At 37.8% G+C, this 11,390-nt stretch overlaps 1 pseudogene; it reads right to left on the reverse strand.

Annotated features, from left to right (window-relative positions):
* Window positions 1-5,055: 5,055 nt before the first annotated feature.
* Window positions 5,056-7,076, reverse strand: LOC121030331 (tigger transposable element-derived protein 1-like; annotated as a pseudogene).
* Between the last annotated feature and the right edge of the window lie 4,314 nt (window positions 7,077-11,390).

Here is an 11,390-nt window from a genome sequence, read left to right on the forward strand (position 1 = left end):
CCAAATTTTCCCTTTGTATAAAGACCTCAGACATATTGGCTTAGGGGCCCAACCTATTCCAGTATGTTAATTACATCTGCAATGACCCTATTCCCAAGTAAGGTCATGTTGTAAGGTACATGTGTTCAACATATAAATTTAGGGGTGAGGGTTCACAACTGAGCCTTTAACACTTACTAACACTTGGTATTTTCATTACCCTCCAGCATTAGGGATAATGTGGGAAATCATTCTCCACTCATTCTTTTTGAGAGATTTTCTTCTGTTCCAAACAACATAAAGAAAATGAAAATCTTGTTAAAAGAGCTTGCAATTTTGGAAGGGAGATGCACTGTGGATATGTGAAGAGATACTAAAAATGTACGGCAGCAAGTGATGTGGTCAAATGAATATTACTAAGAACAAGGAATAATGGAGTTCTAGTAGGCTTTTACAAGGATGTTCAAGAGGTACAAAAACAAAGTCATACAATTAACAGAAATTTATGCGCAAAAATGTGGACGTAGTGACTTACACAAGCACAGACACACATGCCCTCAGAGATCTTTTGAAGGGGAAAGTGGGCACCAGGCTGAACTCATTTAGAGGGATCCTTATAATAGATAAGCTAAAGAGTAGCTTTATAAACAATGGGAAGACACAGAAGTAGTTAAGAGTAACATTCTAAAATGATACTTCAGGAAAATTCATTAAGGCAGCATTCTAAGTGACTAAAGGAAGGAGTCACGGAAATAACTTCTATGAAACCTCTTTAGAGAATAAACCAAAGGCTGGACACGTTTCTTTCACATATGTGAAAGCCCCTTCCCTCTTCGGAAAGAATTCACTTTGCCAGGCCTCTTCCTTTCCTGACACTTCATCAGTGAGGAAGGAATGGAAGCCTGGAAAAGTTGCAGAAGAGGACTTTCGGCTGTACCTGATTACAGTATGCTGGATCATCATGAAACAGAATGACACAGTGATTTGAAAGCCCCAGCCTCCAAAAACGTGGGATCACAATTTCCCAAATCTACCCAATAACTGCAGTCACAAGACGGGAAGTGAGTTCATATTTCTGAGATATTTTAAATATTACCAGAAAGTAATTATGAGCAGGTTCATACTGAAACTTGGGAAGTAAAGAAGGTCATTGTTATTCCGGACCTGCATATGCAAAAGAAGAAAATTGTTATGGAACAGAGGAAGAGTCCCCTCTTTGTGATTCAGGAGAGACTGAAGCAGGAATATGCATTCAGTTTGGGGATCTCATTATAAGAAAAAGAAAGACACGCTGCAGGAAGTTCAGAAGAAATCAACAGGAATAATTAAGGAACCAGAGGTATTTACTCTAGAGGAAATATTAGAAGAATAAATAATACACATGCAGTTGGCTAACTAAGGGAAACACGAGAATTGTCTACAAATACCTAATGTGTGTAAACATTGAAAACTGAAAGTTGATATAAAGCCTAGAGCAAGAAGGTAAAATTAAAAATAAGGCAATTACATAAAAAAGAAAATTCTGGCAGAGTGCACGAGACAGCAAGGCAAATTCTGTGCAATAGTTGGTCTAACTTTCCCCGGAATATCTGAGAACTAGTGAAATAAACACGTGTGTTCTGTGGGGTAAATACACATATATTAAATAAATAAATAAATAAAGTGTTAGCTTCTTTCCCTTTTAAAAAAAAACTGAATTTTAATATTTGGTCACTAGAACAATGATAAAGGAGAAGGATGTTTTGGCTTATTAGAAAATAACAATGCAATTAGCCATTTGAAATATTTGAAGATAGAACACCGTGTCTAGGAGTTAGCAGATTCCAGTTGATGTCCTTTCTTATCTGGAGCAACTTTCCTGCAAATGGGGGAGATGAGCTGAATGTTTGTGTTGTTTTATCCTTTTTCATTACCCCTCTCCCCTTGGAAGCAAGATGAGGGAAAAGGACTTTTTTTTTTTTTTTAATGAGGTTAGACAGCTACCCCCCCACATTTCCCCAGACTTCTCTTCTCATTTGGAAGTGTTCGATAATCCTATCACCACCAAATCACCACCAAATCACCTCCTTCTTGCATTTACTTCACCTGGAGTCTCTTTTACAATCTACCCAATTTGAGGGCTCTGTACCAGGACCTCTCAGGTATAAAGCAAGACCACCGAAGGGAGGCAGTCATCACGATCAACATGACACCACCTTTGGTCATTATCCCCAGTGCCTAGCACAGTGCTGCTTCAAGGTCTCAGAAAATATTTGCAGGTTAAATGAATATGCTACGAATCCAATCCTTTCTTCATAATGAGGAGGAAATGGTTCTTACCCTCTTTAATACTCTCCAAATGGTGAAAGAATTTCTGATGATTTCGTGATCACTGTTATGGGTTTGTCTTTTTGTTTGTTGGTCTGTTTTCTGGAGTGTGACCACTGATTCCTTGCTATTATAGGTAGAGTATTTCTTTCAAAGTGGCCTTCAGGAAAAGCACTATGCATGTCTCTGTTTTTACACAAAAGTACAGCTCGAACATTTATCCTCACATCAGACCTCACTATGCACAAAGTGGGTTGAATGGAGTGTTCTGGAAATGGGGGTACTTCCGAGGTTGAATTCGCTGCTTTGTTTCTGAGTGTCAGTGTGAGTCATGTGTAAGTAGGATCCACTCCTGCCGGACCTGTGTCATCAGAGAGGCTTCACTTTTCCAAGGGAAGTGCCCTTTAGAAAGGCAAATAGAAATCCGTTCGGAAGACCAATGCAAACTGAACTAACTGCAGGATTTATTGGCCACTTCTTTGTAGAAGTTCACAGCCATGGGAATCTTCCTCCCTACCTGTCACCATTCAGAGGGCTGCTTGCATCCACTACTTTCAATTTTAATATCATTCCTCCTGTAGCCCCAATAGTTTAGCATGTTTCCTTTTCAAAATAACACCTTTAGTGAACACCTAATAAAGGCTTATTAAGACTTTTATAAAAGGGGCCCCTGGGTGGCTCTGTGGGTTAAGCGCCAACTTCAACTCAGGTCATGATCTCAGGGTTCATGGGTTTGAACCCCGCATCAGGCACTGTGCCAACAGCTCGGAGCCTGGAGCCTGCTTCAGATACTGTCTCCTCTCTCTCCGCCCCTCACCTGCTCGCACTCTGTCTCTCTCTGTGTGTCTCAAAAATAAACATTAAAAAAAAAAGACTTTTCTAAAAAAAGTTAGCCCTATCTGAATTTCATAATCTTTCTGTATAAAAACACTTCAAACCTCAGCCCATTACACAAAACCAACTGACAAATATTCTGCACTATTATACTCCAACCGGTAAAAATTACTGCTTATTCCCTGACCTACACTAATAAAAAATTAATTCTATTAAAAACTTAAATATAAAAATACATATTCTTGTAACTTAAACTTTTATGGCTATGTAAGTTCCCTTCCACTTAAATTTTAAGAAAGCAACGGTGAGATCAGGTGGGAGGTAAATTGACCACAAGCCTATATCCCATGGATTTGAAGACATATGGTGTTACTTGGAGCTGGAGAGTGAACGTTCTCCTGGCCTAGCGCAGTTCATGAAGTGAAGTGTAAAATAGGACACAAGTGACTTGAGGACAGTCATTTAGCATCTGTTCCAGTCATGTCAATTCAGGTTGGACATCATACGAAGGCAGGAACATAACATGATGCAGAAACACTTTAAAAAACATAATTGCCAGTTTAATAGCTTGGCGAGAAATGAATGTTTAACCTTTGCAAGCAGGAAACTGGGTTTGTTTTCACAGTGAGTCTCCATTTCCCTGAAACCATGAAAACATACCATGAAATAAAGGTATCCTTCACTCTAATAAAGGCAGTGGTGCTCACTATTCTATCATTTATTGATTCACGCATTCTTTAAATCTCAGCTCAAATAGGAGCCCTGCCATGAAGAATGATTAACAGTTGTAAACGAATATCTATTACAGTAGAGACGAGAGCAAGTATGAATGACTTCCCAGAATCAAAAGTAAAAAAAAATTCAAAAAATAGGGTATTGGTTTCATACCAGAAAAGTACATAAGACAGTATGCGGAAGAAAAACAAATTATGTGATATAAGGCATCTTGACTAAGGACTTGAAGCATATCATATATTTTAGCTAACCCTTTCTATCCTATAGTAGGGTAAAGATCGTTTTCCTCCATATGGTTTTGCCTGGAAAGGGCAGAAATATACTACACGTCCTTCACCTTATGGTGTTCTGAGGCTATGGTCAAAGTTGCAATTGAATTATTTTAAATGTGACAAATGTAACAAAAGAAATATCAGTCAACATGCTGTGTTCATTAGCATCAGGTCCAATGAAAATTCGGTAGTTTCATAACATCGTTTTAGAGAGCAACTGCTAAATATGTGAAATGGACACTTTACATAATTTCCATACAGAGCTTAACAGCAGGAAGGCAGCGTGATGGTGGGGGAGGAGGGGGGAAGAGCAACCGGAAGTCAGGAACTGCGGCTTCTAATCATGAACGTTAACGAATTACAGATGAGTCCGTCACTAGGAACTTCAGTTTCTTCATCTGTAAAGTCAGTGAGGTGGACCAGATGGTCTCTAAGATAGGTTCCATCTCTACAGTCTATTTTCAATTCATGATCTATTATCATTAACAGCAAGAAAAAAATTAATGGGTTTCCATTTCTAAATAAAGTTGATATTACTTAATAAACTTTTGTTTGCCCTGAGCTATACATACTGTTAATGAATCTCCATTAGCACTAACACCATCCATTTCCAAGATAGCTTGTTGAGAAGCAGCCTAAGGACAGAAACTCGAGTGTTTCTCGGATTCGTGCTCCTGAGTATTTTGGAAATAAGACTCCCAGTTTTAGTCTCACTTACAGGCATACCTTGGAGATCTTGAGAGTTTGTTTCAGACGACTGCAATAAAGCAAATATCACAACAGTGCAAGCCAAATGAATTTTTTGGTTTCCCAGCTCATATAAAAGTCATGTTTACACTATACAGTGGTCTATTAAGTGTGGAATGGCATTATGTCTAAAAAAAAATGTACATACCTTAATTAAAAACTACTGCATTGTTTAAAAATGCTAGTCATCATCTGAGCTTTCAGCGAGTTATAATCTTTTGGCTGGAGGAGAGCCTTGTCTCAATGTTGATGGCTACACACTGATCAGGGTGGTAGTTGCTGAAGGTTGCGGTGACTGTAGGCAGTTTCTTAAATAAGACAACGATGAAGTTTGCCACATTAATTGACCCCTCCTTTCATGAGCAATTTCTCTATAGCATGTAAGGCTGCTTTATAGCATTTTACCCACAATGGAATTTCTTTTAAAATTGAAATCAATGCTCTCAAATCCTACTGCCGTTTTATCAACTAAGTTGATGTAATAGACCTTTGCTTTCATTTCAACAATCTTCACAGCATCTTCACCGGGAGATTCCACCCCGAGAAACCACTTTCTCTGCTCATCCATAAGAAGCAATTCCTCATCCATTCAAGTTTTATCAAGAGTTTGAAGCCATACAGTGCCATCTTCAGGTTCCATATTAATTCTAGTTCCTTGCTGTTTCCACCACATCTGCAGGTACCTCCTCCACTGACATAGTGAATCTTCAAAGTCATCCATGAAGGTTGGAATCAACTTCTTCCAAACTCCTGCTAACATTGATGTGTTGACCTCTACCCATGAATCACAAATATTCTTAAAGGCATCTAAAATGGCAAATCCTTTCCAGCAGGTTTTCAACTTTATTCAGATCCATCAGAGGAATCACTATATATTGCAGCTAGCTTATGAATATGTTTCTTAAATAATAAGACTTGAAAGTCAAAATTACCCCTTGATCCTTGGGCTGCACGGTGAACATTGTGTTAGCTTGCAAGAAAATCACATTAATTTTGTTGTACATCTCCATCAGCTCTCTTGGGTGATTAGATACATTGTCAATGAGCAGAAATATTTATTTTTAAGCAGTAGGTCTCAATAGTGAGCTTAAAATATTCAGGAAACCAGGGGTGCCTGGGTGTGTGTCAGTTGAGCACCCTACTTCAGCTCAGGTAATGATCTCACGGTTCATGGGTTCGAGCCCCATATCGGGTTCTGTGCTGACAGCTTGGAGCCTGGAGCCTGCTTTGGATTCTGTGTTTCCGTCTCTCTCTGCCCCTTCCACACTTGTCCTCTGTCTGTCTCTCTCAAAAATAAATAAACATTAAAAAGTATTAAAAAATATTCAGTAAACCATATTGTAAACAGATGTGCTGCCATGCAGGTTTTGTTGTTCCATTTAAAGGGCATGGACAGAGTGGATTTAGAGTAATTCTTCAGGACCCTAGGATTTTCAGAATGGTAAATGTGCATTGGTTTCAATTCCAAGTGACCAGCTGCATTAGCCCCTAATGAGAGTCAGTCTGACTTTTGAAGCTGTGATGGCAGGCAAAGACTTCTCCTCTCTAGCTATGAAAGTTCTAGATGGCATCTTCTTCCAATAGACAGCTGTTTCATGTATATTGAAACTATGTTGTTTAGCATAGCCACCTTCATAATATCTCAGCTGGATCTTCCGGATAACTTGCCACAGCTTCTTGTTCCTTCACCTTGCACCTTTCTGTTATCAAGATGGTGTCTCTCTTCTTAAGCTTTGTGAACCAACCTGTGCTACTTCAAACTCTTCTACTGCAGCTTCCTCACCTCTCTCAGACTTCATAGAATTAAAGAGACTTAGGGCCTTGCTCTGGATTAGGTTTTGGCTTTAGGAAATGTTGTGGTTGGCTTGGTCTTGTATCCAGACCACTAAAACTTTCTCCATGTCAGCAACAAGCCTATTTTACTTTCTTTATCATCCATGGTTCACTGGAGTAGCACTTTTAATTTTCTTCAAAATTTTCCTTGACATCTCTAACTTGGCTAAGTTATGCAAGAGTCCTTGCTTTTGGCCTGTCTCAGCTATTGACATGCCTTCCTCAGTAAGATTACTCATTTCTAGTTTTTAATCTAAGAGATGTGTGAATCTTTCTTTCACTTAAACACTAAGAGGCCATTGTAGGGTCATTAACTGGCCTTATTTCAATATTGTCGTCTCTCAGGGACTAGGGAGGCTCCAAGAGAGGAAAAGATGGGGGAGTAGCTGGTCAGTGGAGAGTCAGAACACAAAAAACACTTATCAATTAAGTTCATCATCTGACTTATAAGGGCATGGTTTATGGCGCCCCAAAACAAGAACGATGGTAACATCAAAGATCAGTGTTCACACATCATCATAGCAAAAAGAATAACAATGAAAAAGGCTGAAATACTGCAAGAATTACCAAAATGCAACACAGACACAGGAAGCAAACAAACGCTACTGGAAAAATGATAGACTTGCTCGATGCAGGGTTGCTGCAAACCTTCAGTTTGTAAAAGATGCAATATCAGCAAAGCACAATAAAATGAGATATACCTATATTTGTTTATTTTTTTATTTATGGAGTGCCTACTAAGTGCCAGAAAATATGCTGGTTATTGGAAAATAAAGCAAATACAAAAATGCTTTGTGATCATGTTTGCTGTTACCAGTATTCTGATGTCTTATATAACCTTTCTAGATTCTTTTCCTCATAATGATATTCCAAAGCTCATTTTCAGAACCCAAAATAAAAAACTTAGTAAATTTACCAAATTGCAGCATGAAATTTTTCTTAAAAAAGATAAAAGGCTTCAATAATGAAAAATAAGAAAATATAAAACAATACATGTACCCATTGTTTCAAAACCAATAGTTACTCTGAAGTTGTTTCTATACAGTGTTGTTATATCTTAAAGAAAAACTGGAATTGGTTAGCTACATATTATTACGTAAGACAGCAGATAATATGTCAAGTTTATCATTTTAATTTTTGAGGACATTCTGACAGGTAACATATATGCATAAAAAAAATTATCATGGTGGGTTTAAATAATTTCTATATGTAAAAAAAAATGAAAAGACTTAAAGTAAATGTATATTAAAATGCAGCAGCTTTGGGGTGCCTGGGTGGCTCAGTCGGTTGGGCGTCCGACTTCGGCTCAGGTCATGATCTCACAGTCCGTGAGTTCGAGCCCCGCGTCGGGCTCTGTGCTGACAGCTCAGAGCCTGGAGCCTGTTTCAGATTCTGTGTCTCCCTCTCTCTCTGACCCTCCCCCATTCATGCTCTGTCTCTCTCTGTCTCAAAAATAAATAAACGTTAAAAAAAAATTTAAATAAATAAATAAATAAATAAATAACTAAATGTAGCAGCTTTACATAGTGTATAATTAAAAAAAAAATTCTTTGTGTTTTTGTAACACTCTAGAAAATGCTTCAGCTAGATCTCCAACCTCAATGTTTCCCTACCCGTACCCATAACCCATACTCCAGCCAAACATAAAAAACAATTTGTTTTCATCCACAACCTGGCTCAATAGCCTTCCTCCACCTCAACTGCTTTCTCAAGCCATTTCTACTGTAAAAAGTACACTATTATTCTGAAGTAGAATAATAGCACACATGACAAGCAGATGGTAAACACTTTGGTAGGTGATATTATTGTTCCTAATTTTATTATTCCTAATTTTTCAGGCCAACTCTCCTGTAAGAAGATCATATATCCCTGCTCATTGACTTGTAGGGTCTTCCTGAGGGAGAAATTATATCTCAAAAACACCCCACACATCATTTCACACCTGCTAAGTGCTCAGTAATGGTTGTTAGAGTTACGTTCAGTTATTGGAGAAAATGAAAAAGATACTAGTATATATATATATATATATATATATATATATATATGTGATGATCTTCCATAAAAGAGGAAATTAGAGTCTCACAGTTATTTTGAAGATCTTACTCTTTGAAAAGAAAAATCATTTTCAGCTTTCTTGGAAACCAGAGGTTCTTCTCAATCAGAAACTAATTAGATTGGAATCTCCCTTGAGAACCAAGCATTTCTCATGTAACTTTGTGCCCTACACAATACACAACAACGATCAGAATAAACAAATGTTTCCTGAATTGAAAGAATTAAATAGCTATAATAAAATATGGACACCGTACTAATTAAAGTTATAGAGACTAGAATCGGTTTATGTTTAGGGATTTTATATATGTGTAAGTAGGACTAACACTAATAATTATTAATAATACTGATGAGGATAATAACTAACCTGTAGTAACTTCGATATTCTAGAAACTGTTCTAAGCCTGTTATATATATTAACTCCTTTAATTTCCCCCAACAGCTCAATGGGAAAAGTACTATCATCATTTTATGTCTTTATATCTTATGAATCAGGAACCTAAGAATTAGTGAGCTAAAGAAATTTATCCTCCATTGCTTACTATGGGGCAGGAACATGCCAAGCACTATATACACATTACCATGCCTTATTCTTATAACTTATAGTTATCCATTGAGGTAAGAATCATTTCACATAAGCAAAAGTAGAGATTTTTCAAGGTTAAGTCATTTGCCAAAGGTCACAAGCCAAAAGTAATAGAGGCAGAATATGAATCAGATTTGTGTGATTTCAGAGAAGGAGTTCTCAGCCACTACCCCACTCTGAAGAACCACACACATATGCACACACGGAAACACATGTGTCCACACATATACACGTGAACATGCATAGCATGCTAAATTGTGAGTTACACAAAACTTGGAATGACATAAAGTATGTTGACTGATACAGTTTCAATTCAAAATATTTCCACAGACAGGAAAAAACATAGACTTTTATAAGAAGAGGTTGAATAGGAATAAATATTATGCCTTATATTTGAATCTAGTGAACCATCAGCACAAATAAAATATAATAAATGTAACTACTTACGATAACATGTATGAAAATAAAAAGGATTTGGGAGATTTATACTTAATGATTTTAACAGGAGCCAATACTATAGAGTAGACACTGAGTGTCAACCTTAAACACCACAATCAATGGTGAAGGACCTGGGAATTTGTAACCTGTAGAACAGAAGAAGATATGAGAGTTGTCCACAAACATTAGTAGGACTATACTGGGAAGGAAGAACATAATTGGCTAAATACAAACCTAAATGGAAGGACAAGGTATGCTAATTACAAGAAGATGGACTTTGCACTCTAATAGTCAAAGACACTTATTTCTTTTAATGTTTATTTATTAATTTTGAGAGAGAGAGTTGGGGAGATTTGCAGAGAGAGAGAGGGAGAGAGAGAGAGAGAGAGAGAGAGAGAGAGAGAGAGAGAGAATCCCAAGCAGGCTCCATGCTGTCAGTGCAGAGCATGACCAGAGGCTCGATCTCAAGAAATGTGAGATCACAACCTGAGCAAAAATCATGAGTCAGGTGCTCAACCGACTGAGCCACCCAGGCTCCCCTAATGGTCAAAGATATTTAAAGATGGAAGTGACCATCTTGAAGAGAGTACCATCATTCAAGAAGTGGCTGGAGTGCAGTGTGTTGGAGATATTGTCCAATAAATTCAGGCATCCGTCAATAGGTCATATTTAATGTCTCTTCCAAACCTCATTTTCAATGACCCCATAGAGTCCCATGTAAGCAGAAAAAAAACAAAACAAACCTACAAGTTTAAGTAAAATTCAAGCTGACAATGGAAATAAGGCGGCAAGTTATTTACTGCACTTCCTCAATTTCTCCCACCAATTCTGGACTTGCTTGACCCCTATGTACATTTCAGGAAGTAAAAGAACAAGGAGTCTAGCTGATTATTTTGTTTGCCAATAAACAAGTTCCCCTTATTTTCCCACTACCATGTGTTGAAAACAAACTTTAAAATGATTCATATGTCAACACACTCCAGCTGTGCTTTTCTCTTATGTACGCAGGCTTTTCCTGGCCGTAAATATAAAATACATTATTGGGGCACCTGAGTGGCTCAGTCGGTTAAGCGTAGGACTTCGGCTCAGGTCATGATCTCCTAGGTCGTGAGGTCAAGCCCCTTATCGGGCTCTGTGCTGACAGCTCGGAGCCTGGAGCCTGCTTCAGATTCTGTGTCTCCCTCTCTCTCTCTCTGCCCTTCCCCTACTCTCACTCTGTCTCTCTCTCTCAAACATAAATTTAAAAAATAAATAAAATAAAATGCAACATTAGTTTGCAAGTAAAAATTAATATTTTTACTAACTCACATTTCAAAAGAACTTCAAAAATTCCGCTCAGGGAGAAACATATTCTTTTTCTTTCTCATAAGGAGTATAGTGTGTGAAAACCACACAGAAAATGTATATTGTTGCTTTAGTTACAGAACATTCCCTGTCAAAAGGTCTCTCCCCCCTCCCCACCTGACTGTTGTTTCCAGCATTCTCTGTCTCTCCATTATCCTTTGCTTGCTAAAGTAGCTTAGTCTATAATAAAGGCAACCGAGTACCGGCTTGAGCCTGCCATGAAAACTCACATCCATATAAAGCGTTTTTCCACTTTTGTTAAG

Source organism: Herpailurus yagouaroundi, unplaced genomic scaffold (genome assembly GCF_014898765.1).
Source record: "Herpailurus yagouaroundi ecotype Mexico unplaced genomic scaffold, PumYag 140, whole genome shotgun sequence".
Lineage (NCBI taxonomy): Eukaryota > Metazoa > Chordata > Mammalia > Carnivora > Felidae > Herpailurus > Herpailurus yagouaroundi.